Source organism: Drosophila ficusphila, unplaced genomic scaffold (assembly GCF_018152265.1).
Source record: "Drosophila ficusphila isolate 14025-0441.05 unplaced genomic scaffold, ASM1815226v1 contig_47, whole genome shotgun sequence".
Classification (NCBI taxonomy): domain Eukaryota; kingdom Metazoa; phylum Arthropoda; class Insecta; order Diptera; family Drosophilidae; genus Drosophila; species Drosophila ficusphila.
In genome coordinates this window covers 1,215,624-1,240,714 of record NW_025064388.1, presented here as the reverse complement: position 1 = coordinate 1,240,714, position 25,091 = coordinate 1,215,624, and the positions used below count along the sequence as shown (strand labels likewise).

At 49.2% G+C, this 25,091-nt stretch overlaps 1 protein-coding gene across 3 annotated transcripts in view; it reads left to right on the top strand.

Annotated features, from left to right (window-relative positions):
• The window catches only part of LOC108101089 (angiopoietin-4), a 224,589-nt gene that overhangs the window by 36,867 nt on the left and 162,631 nt on the right, over positions 1 to 25,091 (top strand). The window lies entirely within an intron of this gene.

Below are 25,091 nucleotides of genomic sequence, written 5' to 3'. Positions count from 1 at the left end.
AGGTGCGATTTTGCACACCATCCGTAAACTGGTAGGCCGTAATCTATTTTAGAGAGCATCAGGGCACGAGTAATCCCTAACAGTGTATTGATGTGAATGTTAGTATATTTGAATGACAAAAATTTTATAATATTCAATCTAGTCTCGAGCTGTTTTCTTAATTTAATACAGTGTTGATCAAAAAGGAGTTTGGTATCGAAGGTTAAGCCCAAAATGGTTAAACTTTTTACATTTTCAATTATTTTGTTTTTAAAGTTAATTTCAGAGAGAGAGCATCTGTGCTTACGGCAAATATGAAGTATTTTACATTTTTCTATGGCTAGGGAGGCACCCGAAATGGCTCCCCAGGAATCTATGTCTCTTAATATATCTACAAATTTATCTTTAACAGTATTTACATATTTAAGTTTGGTAAACAGAATTGCGTCATCTGCATATATTGAGACTTGAATATCCTTATATCTACGTATTATACAATTAAGTTTTTCGAAAGCAATAATAAAAAGAACAACTGAAAGAGGGGAGCCTTGCGGGATGCCGTTATAGAGGCCGTGGGTGTTAGAGGTGTTGTTGTTAACGCGAACTCTGAAGGATCTATTGGTCATGAAGGCCTTCAAAATCCGTCGCCAATATAGAGACGTGATTTTTTGTGGAAAGGGCGTTCGACGCGAAGTGTTGAATACGCAATAAGGCGTCCATAGTACTATGTTTTTGTTTGAAAGCTACTTGGTTATGTGAGATTAGGTTATTGCGGGTGATGAACCACATAAGTCTGCGGGCTATAATTTTATCTATTGTTTTACCTAAACAGGATAGGAGGGAGATGGGGCGGTAGCTGTTAATTTCGGCAGGAGGTTTATTGGGTTTGGGTATTGGGATGACAGTGGCTGATCTCCAACTGTGTGGGTATGTTCCGGAGTTTAGGATTTGATTATATATTTCTAAAAGTCTAATTTTGAGGGAATGTGGCATTTCTCTAAGCATAGGATAGGAAATCCTGTCTGCACCAGGGGTTTTACCCTTTGACCCTGCTAAGGCATTATCAATTTCACCTAGAGTAAAGCGTTTATCTAATGTTTTGGCAGGGGGTGTCAGTGTTGTCGGAAGATAGGTCAGGGATAAATAGGCATCTTTTTGGTGTATGTATTCGGCTGAAAAGTTACTATCTGCCGAGTAGTTAGACCAGAGATGCCCGAACTCTTCGGCGATACCCTGAGAATCTGTCACGACACCTGAATGACACTTCAAGAATCGAAATGGTTGTGGTGGCACACCGGCCAGCCTCTTTATGTCGGACCAAACTTTTTTGAAGAAGAAAAAGGGGATATCCTGGAGGTGAAATTTTCTAGACATTTCCGTTTAGCCAACTGCATTGGCTCTTTTATAATTTTTTAGATTGGTGTCTGACATACTGGCCTTGTAAGCCGCGAACAAATGTTGCTTTTCATTTCGAAGCTTCTGAAGTGTATAATTCCACCACGGAACTGCTGCCTTACGCACGACACGTTTGGTTTGAGGGATACTGCAGTTAGCTGCAGACCTAATGCCTTTGGTTAATTGGGCAACTTGGTGGCTTAAGCAACCGGTCTTCCAATTAGTTGCTGTCTGTTCGCACTTTGATCTATATACATCCCAATTAGCTAAATCTATTTTATATTTAGGTAGGGGAGGGGTGTGGTCAGGACTAAAATTTATGGAAAAACTTATTGATATGGGGAAATGATCACTTCCGAAAAGGTTGGCCAAGGTCGACCAACTGCACCTATGTGCTATTTGCGGGGTGATCAAGGAAAGGTCTACATGGGTTAGGGTGTTATGGGTGGATAAATGTGTGGGAGATCCATCGTTTAGGACAATTAGATCTTGTTCCGCTATTAGTTTTTCGATTTTTTTGCCTCTGGTGTTTGATTGAGGAGAGCCCCAAAGAGGAGACCACGAGTTAAAGTCCCCTAAAACGATGTATGGTTGTCTAACTGTGTCAAGAATAGCAGATACGTCGAATGTAGAAAAGCTTTGATTAGGAGGAATGTAAACATTGACGATCTGTATGTCAATGCTTACATTGAGCTCCAAAACAGAGCAGAGGATGTTGGAGTTGATGTTGCGGTGTTTGTGGGGGAGGTTTTGTTTAATAAGAATACCGATACCTTGCTTAGCACTGATATTCTGCGGTAAATTGTGGAAATAACCAACGTAGCCTTTGGGACAGACAAAATTTATAAAGTTAAATGGCAGGTTTGTTTCTTGTAAACATAAAATGTCGGGCGATTGTTCTTTTATTAGAATAGAAAGTTCGTGGTAGTTGTTAAATATTCCGTTTATATTCCATTGCGAGATTTTAATTGGCATAGATTCAATTTAAAAAATAAAATAATATTAAAATTAGTATTATAGTGGTGATGATTAATGTAAAGGGAAAAAACTGAACTATGAATCCGGTGAATCCATAGAATCAGAATCAGAAATCGGATAAGATACTTGGGACGTAGATATAGTTGGGGATTTAGGTACAATTATATTGTTTGCTTCTTCAGTAAGAGCTTTAATAACATTGGAGTGCGAGCGGATAAAAGAGCTCGGGTTTTGAGTATTGGGTATAGTAGAGAGAGAAGGCTTGTATGAGTTTGAATTAGAAGAGGTTGGCATGTTAGTAAGAGAGATCGTGTTGATCTCACTATCAGGCTTCGGAGTTGTGGTACTTTTGTCGGTTTTCGTGGTTATCATGTTCGGGGTTCGGGCAGTTGTAGTAGACGAGCTTTCTGAGCTGGCGACAGAAGCGAAGGTAGTCGATGCGTTGTTCTTATTGGTTTGTTGTTGTAGAATAATACGGGCTTCACGGAAGCTGCATTTCTTGGTTGTTTTTATGCAGAGAAGTTCTCTCTGGTATTGATATTTTGGGCATGTTGGAGAGGAGGCGGGATGATCGCCACTACAGTTCGCGCAGAAAATGCGAGTGCAGGGCACTGGAAGATGAGGAGGGAGATTGCAAGAAACGCAAGTTGCGGTGTTTTTGCAGTGTTTCATTGTGTGTCCCAGTAGTTGACAAGACTTGCACCTCATTGGATTAGGAAAGTATTCCCTAACCTTTACGGTATGCCAAGAGACGTCAAGCTTGCTCGGTAACTTGTAAAAGTCAAATGTGACAAGTATTTTGCCGAAGGGTTTGGGTTTGCCGTCAATCATTTTCGTAAATTTGTAAACGCTGTGAACATTTTGCGACTTCAGCTCTTCGACAATTTCTGTTTCGGGAACATTGATCAAGCAAGGGGCATAGATTGTGCCTTTAACATAATTAAGAGATTGGTGAAGTTTGATTTCAACATCAGTTATACCAGGCAAAGCAGAAACCTTGGTAAACTTATCGGCGACTTCACGGGAGTTAACCAGGAGAAGCAGATTACCATCACGTAAGGTTGATATAGAGGGGATTTCTTTGCTTATAAGCTTAAGAGAGCGGTGGACTGCGAAACAAGAGAATTGGGATAGCGGTTTAGTGGATTTGGATGCAACGACTATAAATCGTGGGTTTTTTTGCTGGGTTAAGGGAAGTTCAGGGAAATCGACGGGAAGTTTTTGATATGGTCTTTTTTTTTTGCTTTGGGGCTAGCGCTAAGGCTGGCAAAGCGGTTATCCCCAAGATTTGGTGGCCCGGGGGCCATGGTAATTATTTTTGGTGTGCACTTGAAAAAAGTTGCTAGATCGTAGGCCACTGATAGTTCGGAAGACAACGACGTCCGCACTCGAAGAGAGATAGTCGGTGACTGCGCAAACGAGCAGAACTTGCTGCTAATAATTCGATTAAAAATGGAAAAGTCTAACGAAACCCCGACATCAGAAGTGGGATCTGCTTTGCCTACTGGTCATGCCACTGATTCGTATTTGTCAGCGTTGGAGCTCCAAAACCGCAACCTAATGGAGATAATTAAAAACATGCAGACTCCAAGGACGCCGCAATCGAATGAAAAAGCGTCAAACATAAGACTACCAAAATTTAACCCTGACATTGCTGGAGCGGAGCCCTCATCTTGGTGTAGCACGGTGAACCTCATCTTTGCCGACAACGTTCTCCAAGGTAGCAATCTGGTGATAGCCCTAAGTAAGGAATTGGAAGGCACCGCATCACAATGGCTTTCACAAATATGCTTTGCCGGAATAACTTGGGTGCAATTTAAAGAGCTATTCGTGCAACGTTTTGTCGGAATCGAAACTGCTGCTGGCATGGTTTTGAATGTGTTAAATAGTCGACCAAAACCAGAAGAAGGCTCTGCCGAATACGGTAGCCGTATTGTAACGATGCTGATGTCCAAATGGAAAGCCAAGGAGATTGAAGAAATAGCTGTATCTGTAACATTGGCTCACATGGCACAGGTTGACAGCAAATTGGCGCGCTGGATTTTCACCACCAACGTTGAAACACGCAACAAACTACAACAACAGCTTCAGGCACACTCCTTCAAGAAGCGCGGCGTAGAAGACGATACAGCAGGCTCGCACCTCAAGAAGTTAAAATTTCCAATCGTGGGGAAATGCAATTACTGTAGAAAGGCGGGACATAAATATGCAGAGTGTCGTGCCCGCTTAGAAAAGGGCCAGAGTGAAACCTATAGCGACAACGATATAACAAGTGTGAGGGATCGATCTGGTGTCAAATGCTTCAAATGTGCCGAAATCGGACATTTTGCAACCGCTTGTCCTAAAGGCCGTTCAAGTGAAAACAAATAATGAGAAGCGTAGCATTATAAGGACATCCGGTGAGTCAGTTCCTTTTTTGTTTTGATTCTGGTATAGAATGTTCGCTTGTAATACGTCGCTGATAAATTTAAAGGAAAAATAATGAAAATTTTTGTAAAACTAAATGGCAGCAAATAAAGTAACAAAACTTAGCCCATTAGAATTGTTAATTGGAAAGGAAGCTAGACCTTTTGGGCTTTTACCAATTGATGTAGAAGGTGAACAAGAGATATATAGGGGAAATTTAAGAAATCAAGCTACACAAAATATGGAAGCCAGTGCACGATATGATAAACACAGATACGATAATAATAAAGCGAAAATTACCAAACATAAGTTAGGCGTCCACGTATTGTTTAAACATGAGGAACGCCATAAAACGAAGCTAGATCCACAATTTAAAGGGCAATTACTCTAAATGAAAATGTAAAATCGATGTAAAATGTTATATTATACGATTTATGGATAAGATGTTATAGATAAGATTAATGTTACTGGAGAGTAACTAAACGAAAGAAATTTATTTATGTTAAAACGAAGAAACTTAATGGAAATGAAAGATTCCATATTTGTTTAAGTAATTTATACCTTTAAAGCTTTTGTCCAGTGAATAAAATGAAAGATTGTTCAAAAAAAAAAAGGAGAGGTGTTATGAAGAATTGAGTCATAAGGTATTGGCAAAAGGAGTGGAGAACTGATCACACGAGGACGTGTGATTTGTCAGGAAGGCCGTGTCGGATCAGATGAAACGGGGCCTACTTTGTTCTCTTGGTCAGAACAGGTGAAGCGGGGCCTTCTTTAATGTGAAGCAGGGACAATTAAAAAAGGGAGTTAGAAATTGAGTGAAAGCATGGCAGAGCAGGACAGATTTAGACTGCTGCCAAGTGAGGTCTGTTCGTTAAGCGCTGACATACATGTTAGAAAGAGATGGCTAACAATGTAAAAGAATTGAGTAGAAAGTATAAATTTGGAAAGCAGACTCTTGGGAAGTCAGTTCAGTAAGCGCCAAGCAAACGAGCAGAACTTGCTGCTAATAATTCGATTAAAAATGGAAAAGTCTAACGAAACCCCGACATACTTATCTCTTATGTTACAAAATAAGATTTATTAATAAAATAAAAAAAATAAATATATATATATTGTTTTTCATATGAATTTGGGGATGACATTTTAGACATTGGCATAGATGATTTCAATAAGGGTTTTCTCGCAAAAGCCATCGATGACAACATCGCCTCCACGCCATCTACGATATCATCGATGTCTTATACGAATTTTCTACATACAAAATTCGTATAAGCCATCGATGCCTCGTTCGATGACTCGGACAAAATGGTCATCGAGAGCGAGATGCATGTCAAATCCTTGAATGCCATACAAAATTTTTTTATATGAAATGGCATCAGTTCGGCACCAGGTGCTACGGACACACAGTGGGCGATTTGGCCTCGCTAGCGGCATTTAATTAATAACTTCTAAACTAAAATAGATATCTTCAGTCGGTTTTTTTCACCGATCAAAGAAAAATCATACAATTTTTTAAGTTAAAAATTTTTTTTTTTTAATTTTAAATTTTGTTTTATTTATATGTTTTTTAAACTTGAATCAACATATTTCATAAATAAACTAAATTAAAAAATGCTAGAATGTTATTCGGAATCAGAAAGGAATCTATAGTTTGAAGGCCAGCAGGTAATAGCAGTTGATATTACACATTTTGGACGCCACTGATTCACACTTTTGGCTAATAATAGAGTTAGACTGAATCCACTTGAATCAGGTAAGTTCTCGTTGTTCTCGTTGTTAATACACTGAATTACCACTACGTTTTATGAGCTACACATTTATATACCGGTCACAAACATTATTTTTTTTTTTGTATTACATACCTTGAAATTAATAAAAAACCAAACTTTTAATAAATTCACTAAAAATTGTAAATTTCCGAGGAACTTGAATTCGATGCGCGCAAACAGGTAAAATTTTGTAAAGCTCTTTGCAAAATCATTTCCTGTGTTTGTCCGTTCACAGCTGATGATCAGCTGATCGTAGAGATTTTAAAACGCTTGGATAAATGTAATCAAAGTATCTATTATCGAATTGTGAAAAAAAATCATCGCTTTTTGAAAGTTGAAATTTGAATTAAATGCGGCTAGCGAGGCCAAATTGACCACTAATTATTTTCTCAAAAAAGATTACCGCGACCCAACTGGTTCTACTGTACCCCCTATCTGAGCTTAAAGCTCACCCATCAACCCGGCTCCTTCGATAAAGTTTAGGAGCTTTGTTGGGTCGATGCTTCCTGGGGTCCCAAGTGTAAGGAACCTGGACCCGAGAGTTCTACTCCTCAGGCTACTTAGTGCTGGGGAGTCTGATATTATGTGTAGGGAGGTTTCATCCTCGTTATCTGTTTTCCTGTTTGTAATCCCTATATTAAATAGGTGTCTCCTTAGTTTGCAGTGTCCGGTTAGTAAGCCGGTAACTATCCTAAGTGAACTCTTCCCTAGTAGTATAAGTTTCTTAAACGTCTTCATGTCATAATTGACGATGAGGGTTTTGGCTTGTCTTTGGCCTGTGGTCTCAGGTTCAGCTTTGTTCTTACTTCTCGAACCAGCTTCGAGGTGATTCTATTGCTGCATAGTGCAGTAATTGCCGCTCGACTGTCCGAGAGGATCGCAATGTCCTTGTTTGTGTACCCACGCTTCATATTGAGCTCTGCACACCGTCCTATGGCGCAAACTTCAGCTTGATATATGCTGGTGTATTGGCCTAACGATTCATGGTATTTGATTCGTGGTCCTACTACTCCAAGGCCAGTGCCTTGGTGTGTTAAAGACCCGTCCGTATACCATGCTATGGTGTGACTCGCCATGGAGTGTACTTCCTTCATGGTGGTCCATTCTTTCTTGTTACTCAGATGAGCAGAGAAATTCTTTTCAGGGGAAGTTCGACTAGTAGTAACTCCGCTGTAACTCTACTACGCAGTGTAGCGGAGTGAGTTCCATGAGAACTTCCAGTGCCGCAGTGGGGCAGGTTCTCTAATGATTCGGTGATCCGACATTGATTCCTCTGGCGACACATGCCAGTTCTTGATAAGTGGTCCTAGAGACCTGCTCATCAGAGTTATGTCTAGGACCTCCTCTCTTACTTTAGTAATGAATGTCGGTGTGGACCCGACATTACCGATTTCTTGGTTACTATTTACAATAAACTCTATTAGCTGCTCACCTCTGTTGTTGACGTCGGTGCTTCCCCATATCACGTGATGTGCATTGGCGTCACATCCACGAGTCCGATGATTTCCGGTGGTGGGCATGCTGCATCCCCAGCGAAATACGCCGATGCTATGGCGATCGCTGGTAACTTTCCTGTGCCGCTCACCGTTACCGCAACACAGTCCCTGCTTGGGAACTCTGAAAAGATATTATAATTGATATCTTTCCTTATTAAAATGCATGCTCTGGGGTGTGCACCCCGTTGGTCGCATATTACCTTTGATTCCTTGGTGTACAGGCCTTTAATGCCCTGATTGCACCAAGGCTCCTGAATGAGAGCTAGCCCGAGATGTTGGGAGGTGAACAACCTGGCCAGGACGGCGGATGCCACCTTGGCCCGGTGTAAGTTCACCTGGGCTAGCTGCGTGCTGCGGTGTGCAGCCATTACTGGAGCGGGTGCTCCATGTTTTGTGAAGGGGGCGGGCATTCCCCTTCACTGCCTTCCGTCAGGGTGACGTCGGCGTCCTTCTTGTCGATATCTTCTTGGAGGGGCTCTTGTGCCACCTCCTGGGAGGGCGAGGGATGCTCATCCTCACTCTCCACGTCCATATCGGCGAGCCTCCTCCTCTGCACCCAATGGCTCTTGTGGCTTTTTGAGGGATTCCTCGACCTCCACTTTGCCGTCTTTGGGGCCGGGGGGCGCTGCTTCTGTTGCGGCCATCTTTGCCGCCTTCCTGAGACCACTCACCGAGACGGTCCCGAATCTAAAGTTCAGCTGGTGCCCTTTAGAGACGATCTCATCTCGGGTTAGTTGGTCTATTCCTACAACGAGGAGTGCCCCGCCTCCGTCGTTCCTTCGGGAGATCACCTTCCAGGAATCGACCTCCATTCTGTTCTGGCGTCCCAGCATCTTCAGAAGCTCCTCATTGCTTCTTTCTGCACTTCTAGGGCAGAAGACTGTGACATTGTATGCCGCAGGAATGTCTTCTCCTACCCTAGTGTCAAGGGGCACGCCCTTCCACGTCCTCAGCTGAGGCGTTACAGCCCTCAGCCAGTCCGCCGAGTCCTGGTCCAGGCAGTCTATCGGGAGGTATCCGACCCTAAAGTGGATACCTCTGAAGGCGACTGCTGAGTCCCATTCAGACGTGACTACATCGTCCATTATGGCCTCCTCCAGCTCGGCAAGCTCTTCGTTGCTCAGGTACACCTGCGGGTAGTCCTCAGGTAGTACCGCAACTCTGACTCTCTTGGCGGCCTCCGCGTAGGAGGTGTGTGTGCCAGTGAGAGAAGCCGTACAAGTGGAGGGTGGCTGCTTCTCACCGTTGTCACCCGCCTTCAGCACGTTGGGTGTGCCAGCAGATGCCTCAGGGGGGGGTCTCCTCGTCGCCGCCGCCCTCGATGTGCTTGGCTCATCAGGCCTTGGGACGGGGGAGGTGCCGCTGCCTCTTTGATGCCCTCTGACTTGGACCTTTTCGGGGTGTCCATCGGAGGGGTGAGGGTACTATTTGCCCGCTTGCTGGCAGGGGCAACGTTTTGTGCCACTGGTCGTGGCTCCTTCGCCTTCTTCAAAGCTTCATCAGGTGTCATGCCCTGCTGAAGATACCTGAGGTACCATTTGACCTTGGACCCCGACAGGCCTTTCCTGTTGGTTGTCCTCTGGCTGGAAGGACATCTGCCTTATTGGCAGGCTTGGTCTTCTGTACAGCCGAGGGGGGTGGGCAAGCCGGCCGGGATGGTCCTGCCGGTAGCCCACGTTCCCGAACTGGAACAGTCGATCGTTGTGGGGGTTGTCCCACATTCTGTGTCCGTGACGCACTCCTGATGGAAGCTGCGTTCCTGGGTGGGGCTGGTCCCACCTGGGGTTGCACTCCGTCAAGGAGTCTGTTTTCCAAGAGCCTTGCGGCACTTGATGCAGGGATATCCTGCGGCAATTTGGTGTTCATATGCTTCTTCATAATCGAATCCCACGAGTTGCGGAAAAGGTATGGTCCACCCGGGCAGAGATCCGCCATACCCGGGTAAGGCGCGGTTAGGACAGGCGGTCGCCACTTGCCTGAACCCTCCGTGAGAGACTGGGCTATTGTTAATCCGGGCTGACTATCGGCACGGGTCGGATGACACCTTAGTCCGGCCCGGAGTGAGATTGTGTGGGGAGGGGAGTTGATAGGTAGTCGTGAGGGAAGAGGAATGTGTGAGGCTATACTTTTGAAGACGGCCAGACAAACGTCTCATCAGTACACCGACTCCGGTATACCCGCTGTTTGTCAGGGGTTGCTTATTAGCTTGCGCTTATTCGCAACTAACCTTATAGAAGGCCGTTCGCTATCCGCAACCTGCGACCCGCCTGGTGGCCCCAGCTAAGCCCCCCTCTTGAACATCCCACTAGTTCTCGAGGACCAATTTTATTTCGCATAAAAAAAAATAAAAAACACTGCAATCGCCAAAGTTTTCGCGTTTTCGGCAATATAAAATCATATTGTTTTTCAGGTAGTATTTTTAAGTTTCAATATTAATAAAAGCTAACTTGTATTGTCGTTATTATAAAATTAATTCTTCACTTTGTTCTATTTTTAGTATCTTTTGTATTCCTCTTTTTTATGTTTACGTAAAGTTTTAATTGTGATCCCCCAAGATTCTCCGATTCATTTTTTATTCAGTGTATTTGTTAATATATTAAGGTATAAAAAAGATAAAGCTAGCTGCGGATATTTGCGGATGTTTGCATAATCAACAATATACTAACATCGTCTCTTTTTTTCTTCAAGGTCGATGCAGCTGTTTTGCATTGTAGTTGTGCTGTGTCTTTGTGTTCGTCTTTTGTGTTATATGTTCTTATTAGCTTTACATTTTAATTTTAATAGCGTTTTTTCTTTATTAATTTAATGTTGATAGGTGACTCTTCTCAATTTGTCTTCACTCGGTTGTACATATTCAATTATTGGTGTACAGTAATCGGCACCAATGAAGAAAAATTACGGAAGGTCATCGATCATGTAAACAGCAATATTGAAGACATTGGCTATGTGTCCGAGATGGGTGTGTTAACGAAATGTATTGGATACATTTGCAAAAAAAATTGCTTTGTTTTGGACACAATATGACCGCAAAAAGTCATCAGTTCTTAAGTTCCAATCTAATTGGCTTAACGAAAAGGAAACAATTTTAAAGAGCTAACATTGACAAAGTCCTTTCGCTTCTGATAGAGGCAAACTTGAGCAAGCATCAATATTTTCTTATTCGAAGTTATGTGAACTCAAAGACATCCTGTGACCTTTTTCCAAACTAAAAACAACTGTTAAAAGCTAAGAAATTTACCTATCCAGACAAAATCACTGTAAGTGAATCGAAAGCTGAAGTCGATCTACAGAGCTTAGTTGACCACACTGCGAAGCAGATTGTAAAACTTCAGCATGATGTCCTTGAAATCGTTGGAAGTGATTGCTCTGATAACCTTATTTTAATTGGAAAATGGGGATTTGACGGTAGCACTCGACATTCAGAATACAAACAGAAAGTGTGCAATAAGGGTTTGAGCGATTCTAGTCTTTTTGTGACCTCATATGTGCCATTGCAACTCAAATCCATGGAAACTGATCAAAAAATGAAAAAATAATTTGGAAGAATCCGCGACCTTCATCCGCACGATACTGCAGATCATTAAGATTCCAATTTGCAAAAGAAACAGCTCAATAATCTGAAGACCAAGAAAAGTATTTCAAAGCTTAGATTGAAGCGTTGGTATCCGCTCCATGTAATGTGTCCGGTAGAGAAATTCAAATTAAACACAGCTTGCAGTTGACCATGGTTGATGGGAAAATTTGTTGTGCCCCAAGTCACACGTCATCTTTTAAGTGCTATATATGTGAGGCAAAGCCGACGGAGATGAACGATTTGGAAAATTGTCTGAAGAAGAAGGTTCATGAAGCACGCTATAAGTTTGGTTTATCTCCATTACACTCCTTTATTCGTTTTTTTGAATACTTTTTGCACGTATCGTACAGACTCGATCTGAAGAGCTGGAGAGCAGAGGCGCCGGAAGGTTTCAAAAGCGGGTGGTGAGTTGTTCAAACCAAGGTTTCATAGAGGAGTGAGGGTGCCTTCTAGAAATCGATACTTCAAAATAAGACAATTTATTATTATCCTTTACAAAAATCGTATTAACATCTCTTTTCTTATTATTTTTTTTTTCAATTTAAATTTCGTCGATCATTCAAATTTAGGAACAATCGTTTGACAAAGCGAAATCGTTTGTTCTTTTTGCGTTTTAACGATGAATTCATCCATAATTTTCTCCAAATCCATTTTTCCGCTCGCTCATGATAAATATGTAAAATTGCAACATTGTTTAATCGTTTCTGACCAATAGTAGAGCGCAAATATGTCTTCAGTCTTTTCAAAGTCGAAAAACTTCTCTCGCTCGAACAAGAAGATGCTGGTATTGTTAATAACAACTTCACGAATCGAATGAATTCTGGGACAAGGCTTGTACACCATGTATTTTCTTGCAAAAAAAACTACGATTTCCCCAAGATTCTTAAGTCGTACTGCCTTTCTGCTTGCCAAATCTAAGAAAGTATTTCTATCACTGACTAAAGCATGTCTTTGGAAATCATTTTGATAAAATGTGATGATTTCATCGATTCGAGTATCGTCGCCCAGCACAAACGCTTCAAGATCCCGAAAAAACTTGGCCGAATCTGTTCCGAACCTAATTATCAAAGAAGAGAGAACTTGATCGTACACTTCGTAATACACTTTTCTGTACATATCTTTTGGATTCGAAAAAACATGGTTTTTAGCACTTGAATTTTCATCTAAACGCTTAGGAAGTCTTTTTCGTCGCGGCAATTCAGCTTCTTTGATGTCAAATTTCTTAACACTTTCGTTTGTTTCATTCCAAATTTTTTCAAATTTTTCGTCGCGAGATAATTGCAAAGAGTACGATACAGCATCGACTTTTTCGAAAGAATCAATGAAGCTCAATTGAGAATTTTGTAACGCTGCGTTCAAATTTTCAATCTTTTGGAAAATCTCAATGATCATCGTCAACATGAACATGAATTCGAAAGTTTCCATATGTTTCAAAAAGCCACTTGCTTTGGCCGAGGCAGAAGCATCTGTTAATGAACTCGATGCTTGTTCTTCGAAAAATGTCATCAGTGACCCATACTCAGCCGCAACAATCCTTAGAGGACGAATTCTCATCGTCCACCTGCAGCAAAACGTTAATAAGTTCTAACAATCGAAAATTTCTCTAAAAAATGGTATGTCGATTGACTAACAAAATTTTACCTAGTTGAACAGTAGGCGACAAGAGCAACGATTTTTTTAGGATCATTCTCAATTTCATCTTCTCGGATTTTTCGGAACAAAGAACATCGTTTTGATGAATCTCTCACATAGTTGATTATTTCTTTAACAAGGCCCATGAAATTCCTCGCTGAGATTACTTTGTCCAGTGCATCCTGTACAACTAGGTTGAGGTTATGAGCGTTGCAATGGACGAAAATCGCCCTTGGTTCGATTTCACGTACTCGACTCGGCAATCCAGTCACCCCGCCAGCAACGTTCGCAGCACCATCAAAGCATTGGCCTCTGCACTTGTTAATTGGTATTCCAAATCGAGTGAAAACGTCTATGACAATCTTTATCAAAGTTGATGATTTTGTATCAGTTGTTGAATAAAAACCAAGAAAGTACTCGGTGGAAATCAGATTATCAGACGTCACTCTGATGCAAACAGAAATTTGTTCAGTGTTGGAAATGTCAGGAGTTTCATCAATTTGGAAAGCATAAAATTCAGCATGTTTTATTTCCTCGACAAGCTCTGATAGAATTTTCGTTGCCATCATTTCCAGAATTTTATTCTGTATATCACTGTGAAGCCACTTATTTCCGGGCCGTTGTAACCACGATCCCAACTCTGGAATGTCTTTTCCTCGCGCTTTCAAAAATCTTATGAAATTAGAATTCTCGTCATCGTGGCCACGGAGCGGTAAACCTTGTTGGGATATAACTTTGATCGTACAGAAGATTTTTCGAAGTGCCGTGCGGTGGTCCATCATTTGTTTTCTTGTGGCGGTGGATAAGTGTTGAACCACACTAGTTTTGTTTTGTCTGTAGAGCGCCTCGTAGTTTTGGACGTGAAATGAACTCGTAGAGTGATTCTTTATTCTTCCTGCTGCATTATTCCACGATGCAAAACCATTTTGAACCCAAGCCAAACGAGATTGTTTATTGTGTGACTCATCAACAGCCGATAGATTTTTGTTGCAAGCCTCGGTACAAATAATGCAAATTGCCTTGTTATCATGATTGAGATCCAACCATGGGTTGTCTTCTTTCCATTTCTTCCATGCTAAGACGGGTGGCCCGAGCTCTGAAAATATTTTCATGAAATTTAATACGAAACTCAATTTTTAACAGAAGTAAGTTTTTGTATATGTCGTAGATTCGTAAAGCTAGTTATGTTAAATTTGAATATAACCTAAATTGAATAAAGAAGAATGTTAAGATTCTGTTAAAATGAGTTGGCATCATTGGTGTGTAAGCCAAATGAGCATGGCGCCTGGTATTGTTCACCTGAAGAGCGTAAAGCAAGAGCATGACAGTGTAAGGATGTTAATCACGGGCCAGGATAAATACTCAGTCTATCCAGGGTCCCCTACAGAAATATTTATTACTTACGGAGACAGGCAGGACAAGGAGGCGGGTTTCCTAATTAGGTGCGGGATTCGAGGGGGAAATCGGGGTTCTCTGCGTGCCGTGATCACGCCGTCGGCCCGTCAACCGGGCGGCCAGCGGACCTGGGCAGGCCAAGGGCGACCGATCCCGTCAACCGGGTGCCGGAGCCCTACTAGGGGTGGAGGGTTATGAGCGGCCGATCCCGTCACCCGGGAATCGGCTTTGCCAGCCCCGTCAACCGGTGGCTGGTGCTCCAGGGAGAAGGGGTAGTGAGCGGCCGATCCCGTCACCCGGGAATCGGTTAACCGGCCCCGTCAGCCGGTGGCCGGTGCTCGGACTACGAGGGAAGGGGTAGGAGCGGCCGATCCCGTCACCCGGGAATCGGTTGGGCGGCCCCGTCACCCGGTGGCCGGTGCTCCGAAATACAAGGAAAGGAAGGTTATGAGCGGCCGATCCCGTCACCCGGGAATCGGTTAGCCGGCCCCGTCATCCGGTGGCCGGTGCTCCTAAATACGGGGGAGGGAAATGAGCGGCCGATCCCGTCACCCGGGAATCGGTTAGCCGGCCCCGTCATCCGGTGGCCGGTGCTCCTAAATACGAGGGAGGGAAAGAGAGAAGGAGAGAAAATAACTTCAGCCGGTTGTAATTGATGTTTCTTATAATTTATTACAATATTTCAAACAAGCCTAACTGTCCCTATTGCCCTACTCGCACATCCTAGCCACCCCGTAGGGATGGCCCACGGCCGGCTCACCCGTTTACTGGCAGGACTCCATGTCCACGTGTCCTCCGTGTGTTTTGTATTTTTCCACTGCTGGTCACTTGACTTGCTCGTTCGGGATCCCAAAGACTTCTTTTCGATCGGCGAACAGCGGAGGCTGTTCGAATCCCTCGCTGCTGCTGCCGACCGCGGCAGCGGCCCTTTCGCTGCCTCCGTGCAGTTTGTCGACGTCCTGCTTCCTCTGCAGCTTCCTTGCACCCGCGTCTCTCTACGCGATCGTGCTCCTCTCCTCTCGTGCGTGGCTCTCCTGGTTCGGCCGTCGGCTCTGCCGGTAGTCGGCTGCCGAGAGCGCAAGTTTGGAGAGATGGTGTCGGCAATGTTGCCGGTGATGATCCCGGTGGTGTTCCCGGAGATGATGCTGGCGATGTTGCCGGTGATGATGTTGCTGGCGTTGTGTCGGCAATGTTGCCGAATTGTGTTGCTGGCGATGATGTCGGCAATGTTGCCGAAGTGTGTTGCTGGCGATGATGTCGATAATGTTGCCGGTGTGTGTTGCTGATGATGTCGGCAATGTTGCCGATGTGTGTTGCTGATGATGTCGGCAATGATTCCGATGGGTGTTGCTGGCGTGGCCGGGGATGATGTTAGCGGCTATGTTGCCGGGGTGGGGTGGCGAGTGCGCCCGCCGGGCAACGTATGTACGGGTGCTCGCCCGTAGGTCTAACTAAGGAAGAGAGTGCCCTTCATGGGCCTTAAAACTACTGATAAGATGCCCTCCATGGTGTAATGTTTGTTCTCTGGCCGGGATAAAATCTCAATCGTGGCCAGGGAATCTATACAAGAAATTTATATAGAAGGGTGGAACCTGTAGTAGGAATTCGTATGAGGGGGTTGTAGTCTCGGTTAAAGACGGGTGCTATCCGATCGCACTGCTTGGCGGGGAACCGGGAAATAAAACTGGTTCACGACGCCCTCTACCGGTGGAGAGAATGGTAATCTCAGCACTTGGCGGGGAACCTGGGAATATTTAGTTCGCCGCGCCCTCTGTCGGTGGGAAGAGGTACTATGAGTGATCCCACTGCGGGGTGAGGATCCCAGGAATATTCGGTGGTGGTTGACTACGGTGGAGGATTCTGATTGGGCTCGGAATCTGTGGAGGCGGGGGAAATCTACATTCCGGGTTGACTCGGAGTGTATTGGGGGAGGCTGAGGTTCTACACTCCGGCTGGGCTCGGAGTCTACAAGGATTTCAAGGCTCTATACTCCGGCTGGGTTCGGAGTCTACAAGGATTTCAAGGTGCTATATTCCGGTTGGACTCGGAGTCTACAGGGATTCTAAGGTGCTGCACTCCTGTTGGACTCGGAGTCTGCAGGGATTTTTACGGCGTGGTACTCCGGTTAACTCGGAGACTACAGGGATTCTAAAATGTTACTCTCCGGTTGGCTCGGAGGCTACGGTTATTTTAAGGCAGGAGTTCTAGGGATAGGAGAAGGAAAAGGGGGTGTAGGTGTAGAAATAATTCACGAGAATTTTTATTGCTTTTCTAGGTTATTTTTATTCAAAAAGGGGCCCTGGCTGCTGTTCTCACGAAGGGATATCTTTGGCTTACGTGGATGGTGTTGTATGTATATGATCACTGAACGCGTGTCACTGTTCGATGCCCGGGGGGGGTGGTTCTTGAGCAGGCGTCTGCACTCGGCAAAGGTCAGGAACGGAAGAGATCGAGCTAAACCCCGGTAATCGCGAAGTTGGCTGCGATTCTCCCGTCAGAGATCGCACTTTTGTCGAGTATCGCGTTCGGGGCGCGAGTGCGATAACGCGTTACGGTCGGGGTGTGGGTCTTGGCTTAATCTAACAAAATATCCTTATTTTCTAATACTTAAACTAATACTGGGTGGAGGACTCCGTGTCCGAACTTATAGCTAATAATTATACCAAAGAAAAATAAAAACTTAAAATTTGTGCGCCCTCAATTTAGGGCGTTACAATGGGTCTTTGGATGTCCTTAACCTACATCTTACTATTCTACCTTAATATTCTATCCTATAAACTATCCCTAACTAATATTTACATGTTGTGGATGGGGCCCTTGTGAGGGTCACTCCATCCCTTCCTCGGGGGTGTGGGAGGACCGTTACCCGGCCGCTCAGGGTGAGTTGGATCCGGTAGCGAATCCCGCCGACCTCCTCTAATTAACGTATCTCACGGTTCCTCGGCTGGCGTAAATGCTGGTCGATGCGCCTCAGCAGGGCTATGGGTACCCACCCGTCGGCGGTGACCCACCCGTCGAGGGCACGGACCTGGGCATCCAGTGGCAGGGGGTCCTCCGGGAGAGTCTCCCCCTCCGAGTCGGCGTCCTCCTCTGCGTCCTCCTCCGTGTCGGCCTCCTCTATGGGCCATGGGGCCGGGCGGCGGCGTAAGATGCCCGGGCGGCCGGCTGGGTTGGCCGGGGGCTGGCGGCAACGCCAGCGCTGCTGGTCGGTGGCCGGCATTGGCCTCACCTGCCGCAAGGGCTTGGGTGGCAGAACGGCGGCCACTGCTGCAGTGGCCGCGGTACCGTCCGGCGGCGTTGGTGCGTGTGCCGTAGTGGTGGCGCCTGGCCGGGTGGCGGCGTCTTGTTTGGTGGCGACGGCCGGCTGGATGGCGGCGCCTGGTTGGGCGGTGACGGCCGGCTGGATGGCGGCGCCTGGTTGGGCGGTGACGGCCGGCTGGATGGCGGCGCCTGGTTGGGCGGTGACTGCCGGCTGGATGGCGGCGTCTGGTTGGGCGGTGCCGGCCGGCTGGATGGCGTCGTCTGGTTGGGCGGTGACGGCCGGCTGGATGGCGGCGTCCGGCTGGGGGATCGCCGCCAGGATGGTCCGCACGGCGGCTCGCACGGCATCCCGCTGCTGGGAAGCGGCGGATGTGGTGGGCCCGTCGGGGGACGTGGTCAGCTTACCCAGGAGCAGCTGCAGCAAGTCATTCCCCGTGGGGGTGCTGGCTCCCGCCCGGGCTGTTTCGGCGTCAGCGTTGTCGGGTGTGGGGTCGGTCTGTCCCGTGGCAGCGGCGTCGGTGGCCCGCACCGCCATGGGAGCGGCGGTGCTGACCCCGGCTGAGGCTGCAAGGTCGGGCTCCGGGTACGGACCCGGCCCGAATATTTCCTCGTACGAGGGCGGTGGCGTCTCCGCGCGTGGTGATGCCCAGGGCAGGGTTTCTGCCTCCCCGTCGGACAGGACGATCGGGACCGTCGCCGGACCCCGTGGCTCCTCGTCGTCCGAGCTGAGGGTCACAACCTCAGCATCGGAGACCTCCTCATATGTTGCGCCCAATGGGCCCACGGGGGTCGGCGTGGCGGTGGCCGGTTGGATGGCGGTGGCCGGTTGGATGGCGGCGTCCGTTCCCTCTCCTGCCTCGAACAGGGAGGCCACCACGTCCTCCAAAGTCAGCCCGTCACACCAGGTTGGGCTAATGGCGGGCGATGGCTGGGCGTCGCTGCCGGCTGTGTCCGACAGTGGTGTCGACCCAGTTGTGGGGGCGCCGCCGATGGCGGCCGTGGTGGGCGCTCCACGTTGGTGGCGACCGGACTCGTCGGCGTTGGTGGTCGCGCGGTGCGCCTGGGGCTGGCGGCTCTGGCCGCGATACGCAGCCCCTCCAGCGCGGGCATCGTGGCGGCTGGAGCCGTGGCGGCGGGGGCCGTGGCGGCGGGGGCCGTGGCGGCGGGGGGCCGTGGCGGCGGGGGCCGTGGCGGCTGGGGCCTCATCTGCGTGCCGGTCGCGGCGGTGCCGATGGTGATGGCGTCGCTCATCTCCCGGGTGGCGTAAGTGGCGGTGTCGCGAATGTTGGCGGTGCTATCGTGGCATGTTGTCGTTTCACATTTGTTTTTAAACTGCGTCGTTTGAAAGCTGGGCTTCGCGCTGTACTTATCGATTCCGATAGCGCGACGCCCTGCTTGTATCGAAGTTGGTTTTTTTCTGTCGATCTGGCAACTCCATGAACGAATGTATGGGATCTATGAAAGACTAAACAAGTGTATTAGTAGTGCCCACCCCCTCTCTTTGTTTTGGTTTCTGTTTTCTCTCTGCCGTCTGCTGGAGGGTGGCGCCCATCTTGTGCTCCTGCTCTCCTATATTCCTTTAGGATCAGGGTCAGCGTCGGAGTGCCGACTCGGTTGGTCTGGGTGGTCACGAGCGTCATGGTCGTCGTGGACTGGGGTGACGCTGAGGCTGTCCTCGTCTGGGTGTCCGTCGTCGTCCTCGTTGCTTTGATGATATGCTTTCAGGTTGTTTATGCTGGCCGTGCGGCGGCGGCGACTCCCGATGTCTTGCAACCGGACGATGTTCGGCGATAGAAACTTGATCACTCGGAACGGGCCTTCATATTTTGCAGCCAGTTTGGCCGCGAAGCCCTCGGCGGCGTTGGATATCACATGATGGCGGGCGAGAACGAGGGAGCCCAGTGGTGGCTTCCACTCTCGTCGTCGCAAATTGTAGTGCCGGCCTTGCTCGGCCGTGGCACGCTCGGCGTTGTCGCGGGCAACTTTAAATATGCCGTGCAGCTGCTCGCTCCTCTCCGCAGGGGGAATCAGGGCGGTTCCTCGTCCTGGGGTGACTTCATCGTAAAGTGCGTTGGGTAGGCGTGGTTCCCGGCCTTGTACCAGAAAGGCGGGGCTGAATCCTGTTGTGTCCGACACGCTGCTGTTGACGGCCAGCGAGATTTCCGGCAGGAGTTGATCCCATGTGTTCTGCGGCGCGTCGCCCAGGTATTGAGCGATCATGGTTTTCACGGTCCTGTTCGCCCTCTCCGTAGGACTTTGACGGGGCGTGTAAGGCGCGGTATACTGCAGTTCCATTCCTAGAGATTTGCAAAATGTCCGGAATTCCCGGCTGGTGAAGTCCGAAAGTGGTGAAGTGGTGGAGTCCGAAACGACTCAGAATCCGTTCTCTAAACGCTCGTTCGAGATATGGTACGGTGGCCCGTCGCAGTGGGACGAGTTCCACCCACTTGCTGAATGAGTCGAGGAACACCAGTAGGACTGTGTTCCCTTGCTTGGAACGTGGGAGGGGTCCAACGAAGTCCGCACATAGTATGTGGAAAGGTTCGTCGACCTGGCGGGTGAACATTTTCCCGGCCGGTTTTTCTTGGCTTACCTTAAACTTCTGGCAGCTTGTGCATCGTCGTACGTATCTGGCTACTTCTCGGAATAATCCGGGCCAGTAGTATTTTTGGGCGACTCGGGTGCTTGTCTTCCGCACGCCCAGGTGGCCTGCGGTGGCGTGGTCGTGGCACTCCGTAGAGTTGCCCGTTCTCCTCTCAAAAGTCCGGATATTTGGCCGGCTCCTGTCGCACCCTGTGCAGTATTTTGGTGATCCACTTACAGCCGTTGTCCTGAACTTGTGCCTGCTGCATGGTGGCCAGAGGCTGGCGCGACAGTGCGTCCGCGACCAGGTTCTGGGTTCCGCGTCGGTATGTCACGTCGTACTGGAACTGCTGTAGCTCCAATGCCCACCGAGCGATCCTGCCCGTGGGGTTGTCGATGGAGTTCAACCACTTTAGAGAGTGGTGGTCAGTGAGCACCTCGAAGCGATATCCTTCGAGATAGCAGCGCATCTTGCGGATGGCCCATACTATCGCGAGGCATTCCTTTTCCGTAACAGAGTAGTTGCGCTCGGCGGTGTTTAGCCGGCGACTGGCGTAAGCGATTACGCGATCCTGCTGGTCAATGGTCTGGGTGAGTACGGCTCCCACGCCGTATTCGCTTGCGTCGGTCTGGAGTACGAATTTCTCCTCGAAATCTGGGCAAGCCAGAATCGGTGCCTCCGTGAGCAGGTCCTTCAGTTGCTGGAACGCCTGTTCCTGTTTCTCGGTCCATCTCCAGCTTTGATCCTTCTTAAGTAGTGAGGTCATTGGCTCGACCACGTCCGAGAAGTTCGGCACAAAGCGTCTGTACCAAGACGCTATACCGAGACACCGGCGAAGCTCCTTCAGGTTCGTGGGTGGGGTCAGTTCCCGGATGGCAGCGACCTTGTCGGGGTCGGTCTGTATCCCGGCCTCGCTGATTACGTGGCCAAGATATTTTATACTCCGCTGGAAGAACTGGCACTTGTCTCGGTTGAGACGGAGATTGGCCTCTCGTAGCCGTCGGAATACCTCGCGTAAGTTCCGTACGTGCTCGGAGAGTGTGGTCCCGACGACGATGATGTCGTCCAAGTAGGCGAAAGCGTGTGGCTCCATGTCCGGGCCGATGACGGTGTCCAGCGCCCGTTGAAATGTGGCCGGAGCCGAGTGAAGCCCGAAAGGCATCACCTTCCAGTGAAATAGTCCGCGGCCCGGGACGGTGAATGCTGTGCATTCGCGGCTGGCTGGGGCGACTGGGATCTGCCAGTACCCGTTCTTCAGGTCCAACGTCGATATATAGCGGGCGTTTCGCAGCCGCTCCAAGATGTGGTGGATCCGCGGCAGCGGGTAAGCGTCGGGGATCGAATTGTCGTTCAACTGTCTGTAGTCGATGCACATCCTGGCCTCTCCATTCTTCTTTGCCGCGATGACTATCGGCGCACTATGGGGGCTCTTGGAAGGCTCTATGCGTCCGTCGCGGATAAGCTCGTCGATCTGCTGGTCGATGACGGCCCTCATCGCGGGATTCCGTGGATGATATCGTTGCTTGATAGGGCGATCGTGGCGCATCACGATCTTGTGCTCGGCGATGTGGGAGACGTTGGCGATGTTGTTGAAGCGGGACAGCTTTCGTTCGAGAAACTTCCCTATCCAAGGCTCCGGGTAGTTGTCCTCGTGGCCTCTGGTTCTTGGTTCCTCCTCGGTGTCGTACTCGGCGTCAGCGATACCGCAGGATGGAGGCGGTGGTTTCAGGTCGCTGAAGCGGACTCTCTTGGCCCCTTTGCGAAATGGGTTTCGCTGAACCGCTACTGGATCAGGCGTAGGTAGTGCTCCGGCCCAGCTTGGGGCCGTGCGCGCGTTGGTGTGCGTCTGGGCGGCTGAAGAGTGCGCTTGGGGTGCGCCTGGGTGGCGGCTTCGGTGTGCGCCCGTGTGGCGGCTTGTACTTGCGCCTGTGTGGCGGCTTCGATGTGCGCTCGTGGAGCGGCCTCGGTGTGTGCTCGTGGAGCGGCTTGGGTGTGCGCCTGGGTGGCGGCTTTGGAGTGCGCCCGTGTGGCGGCTTCGGTGTGCGCCCGTGTGGCGGCTTGTGCTTGCGCCCGTGTGGCGGCTTGGGGTTGTGCCTGCGTTGCGGCGACCGGTGAGTGCGCCTGGGTGGCGGCTTCGGTGTGCGCCCGTGTAGCGGCCTCGGTGTGTGCTCGTGGAGCAGCCTGGGTGTGCACCTGTGTTGCGGCTTCGATGTGCGCTCGTGGAGCAGCTTGGGTGTGCGCCTGTGTGGCGGCTTTGGAGTGCGCCCGTGTGGCGGCTTCGGTGTGCGCCCGTGTGGCGGGTGTGTGCGCCGGCGTGGCGGCTGAGGAATGCGCCTGGGTTGTGGCGACGGATGAGTGCGCCTGGGTGCCGGGTGTGTGCGCCGGCGTGGCAGCACGTTTGCTCCGGGTTGGTGCTGGCGAGCTGGTCCTCATGGGTTGATCAGGAATGGGTGGCTCGAGTTTGAGAGTCGGGCCCCCACACTGTAATGTGGCTCCTCCATAGCACAGGAAATCCATCCCGAGTAGAAGGTCGTCCAGCACATCCGCCATGATGAGGGCGGAGACGCTGACCCGTGCCTTTCCCAGCTGGATTGTGATTCGTAGGGCCTGCGTGAGCTCCCTGCCGTTTCCGTCTGCTAACTTCACCCGCGTTCGTACGGCGCGATGATTCTTTCCATCGTGGAGTACCCTTGCCAGGCGCTCGCTTATAAAACTATGCGAGGCCCCCGTATCCAAGGTGGCGGTGAGCGGGCGTCCCTCGACCGTGACCTGTGCGCGGATACGGTTCCGATCCTGTTGAATGGCGTTGGTTACTGGGTGTGGGAGTTCGGTGGGTTCCTCGAGTGACTCCCTGATACTCGAGGCCCTTGCCCGTTTCCCGGCGTTTGATTCCGGCAGCACTCGACAGTGCGTATGCCTTGGCGGCCGCAGTCCCAGCAGAACATGGTCCTCTGGTTCCGGCATTCCGTGGCGTAGTGACCAGCCTGGCCGCAGTTTCGGCAGGCGGTGCTGGGGTCGGTTGACCTGGTGGGCGTGGCCCCCTGGTTGGAGTTTCCTCCGTTGCCTCGGCTGGCGGCGTCGTTGGTCGCATTCCCAGGGCGTGGCACCTGCGGTGTGTGAGCAGGGTTCCCCCTAGGTCGTGCGTTTCTGCTCTGGGGCGAATACTCAGCGTCTGCATTTGCTGACGGGTATTCACGGACGGGTCGGCCTCCGCGGCTGCGGGCAACTTCGTAGTTGACCACCAGGTGTGTAAGCTCGGTCAACGTCTTGAAGTCCTGGCGGCGGGTGAACATCTGATACTCGGGCAGCATGTTCTCGTAGACTCGTTCCAATTCTTGCTCCGGCTAGAATCCAGCGCGGCGCATCTGGAGGCGAAGATCGACCAGGTATTCCTTGAACGGCTCGTTCGCTTTCTGGAAGTGAGAGCGGATCTCATCGTCGGCAGGAAAAATTCCAAAAATTCCCTGCGGACTTCTGTCCAGGTGCGTCCCTGCAGATCGCTGGTTCGGAACCAGCTCTCCGCTCGGCCAGTCAGGAGGACGGTGATAGCGTGCGACAAATACTTCCGGTCAATCCGGTAGGTATCCGCTTGTTCTTCGATGTGCTCCACGAAGCTGAGCGGATCGGAGGTGCCGTCGAAAGACAATCCCCATTTGGTCGCCTTGTCGACCACCATCGCGTAGACGCCTGCGTCGGACTGGGATGCACTGGCGCGTGCGGTGCCCTCTGATTTTCCTCGCGTCCCTGGGGACGGGGAAGTGCTGCGTGGTACTGCCAGCGTGTGGTTGCTGCTGGGTACCTTCTCCTGGTAGGGGGGTATCGGCGACGGTGGTTTGATGTCTCCGGAAAGGGTGTATTTGCGTTCTAATTCCCCAAGCCGGATCAGTGTGTCCTCGGAGTGTTCCAGTTGCCTGGCGAACGCGTACAGTCGGGCTCGTTGTTCCTCGACCGTGCCGTTCTGCTCCAGGCCGAGATCGAGAAGGATAGCCTCGAGCTCGTGCTTCTTCCTGTATGAGATCCAAGAGACTCCCATGTTGCTTGGTGTGTCCTGGTTGTGCTTGTAGTCCTGTGTATCCTTGAGTGTCCTGGCTAGGGTGCAGGAGCGGCGATGTGTGTCCTTGGATTGTTGAGTATCCTTGAAGTCCTGGGGAGGATGTGTATCCTTGTTATCCTTGAGGGGTGTGTATCCTTGTGGTCCTTGAGGGGATGTGTACCCTTGATGTCCTTGAGTGATCCTGATGATCGATGTTTCCTCCTGTGGCTCTGATGATCGACTGTCCTCCTGTGGCTCTGGTGATTGACTGTCTTCCTGGTGTGTCGGCTGGCGACCTAAATACTTCTTTGGCTTTGCCGGCGTCGGGCGTCCCGTTTGGTAAGGGACCAGTAGTACGTAAGGGAACTAAGTTTTCTAATCTCGTGGTTGCCGGCTGCGGCGTCCACTTGGCTTAAGTCTGACGGCTCTCTTTCTCTCTATCTCTCCCTTCTATTCCCTCGTGTGACTAAGCGTCTACGTGCTCGTGTGTGTGTGTACTAGCTTGCCTTTATTTCGTGTCGTGTGCGACGACATTTTTTTCCTCTCTCGTATGACTGTACTTTGCTTGCGTTTGTTTTGAGTCGTGTGC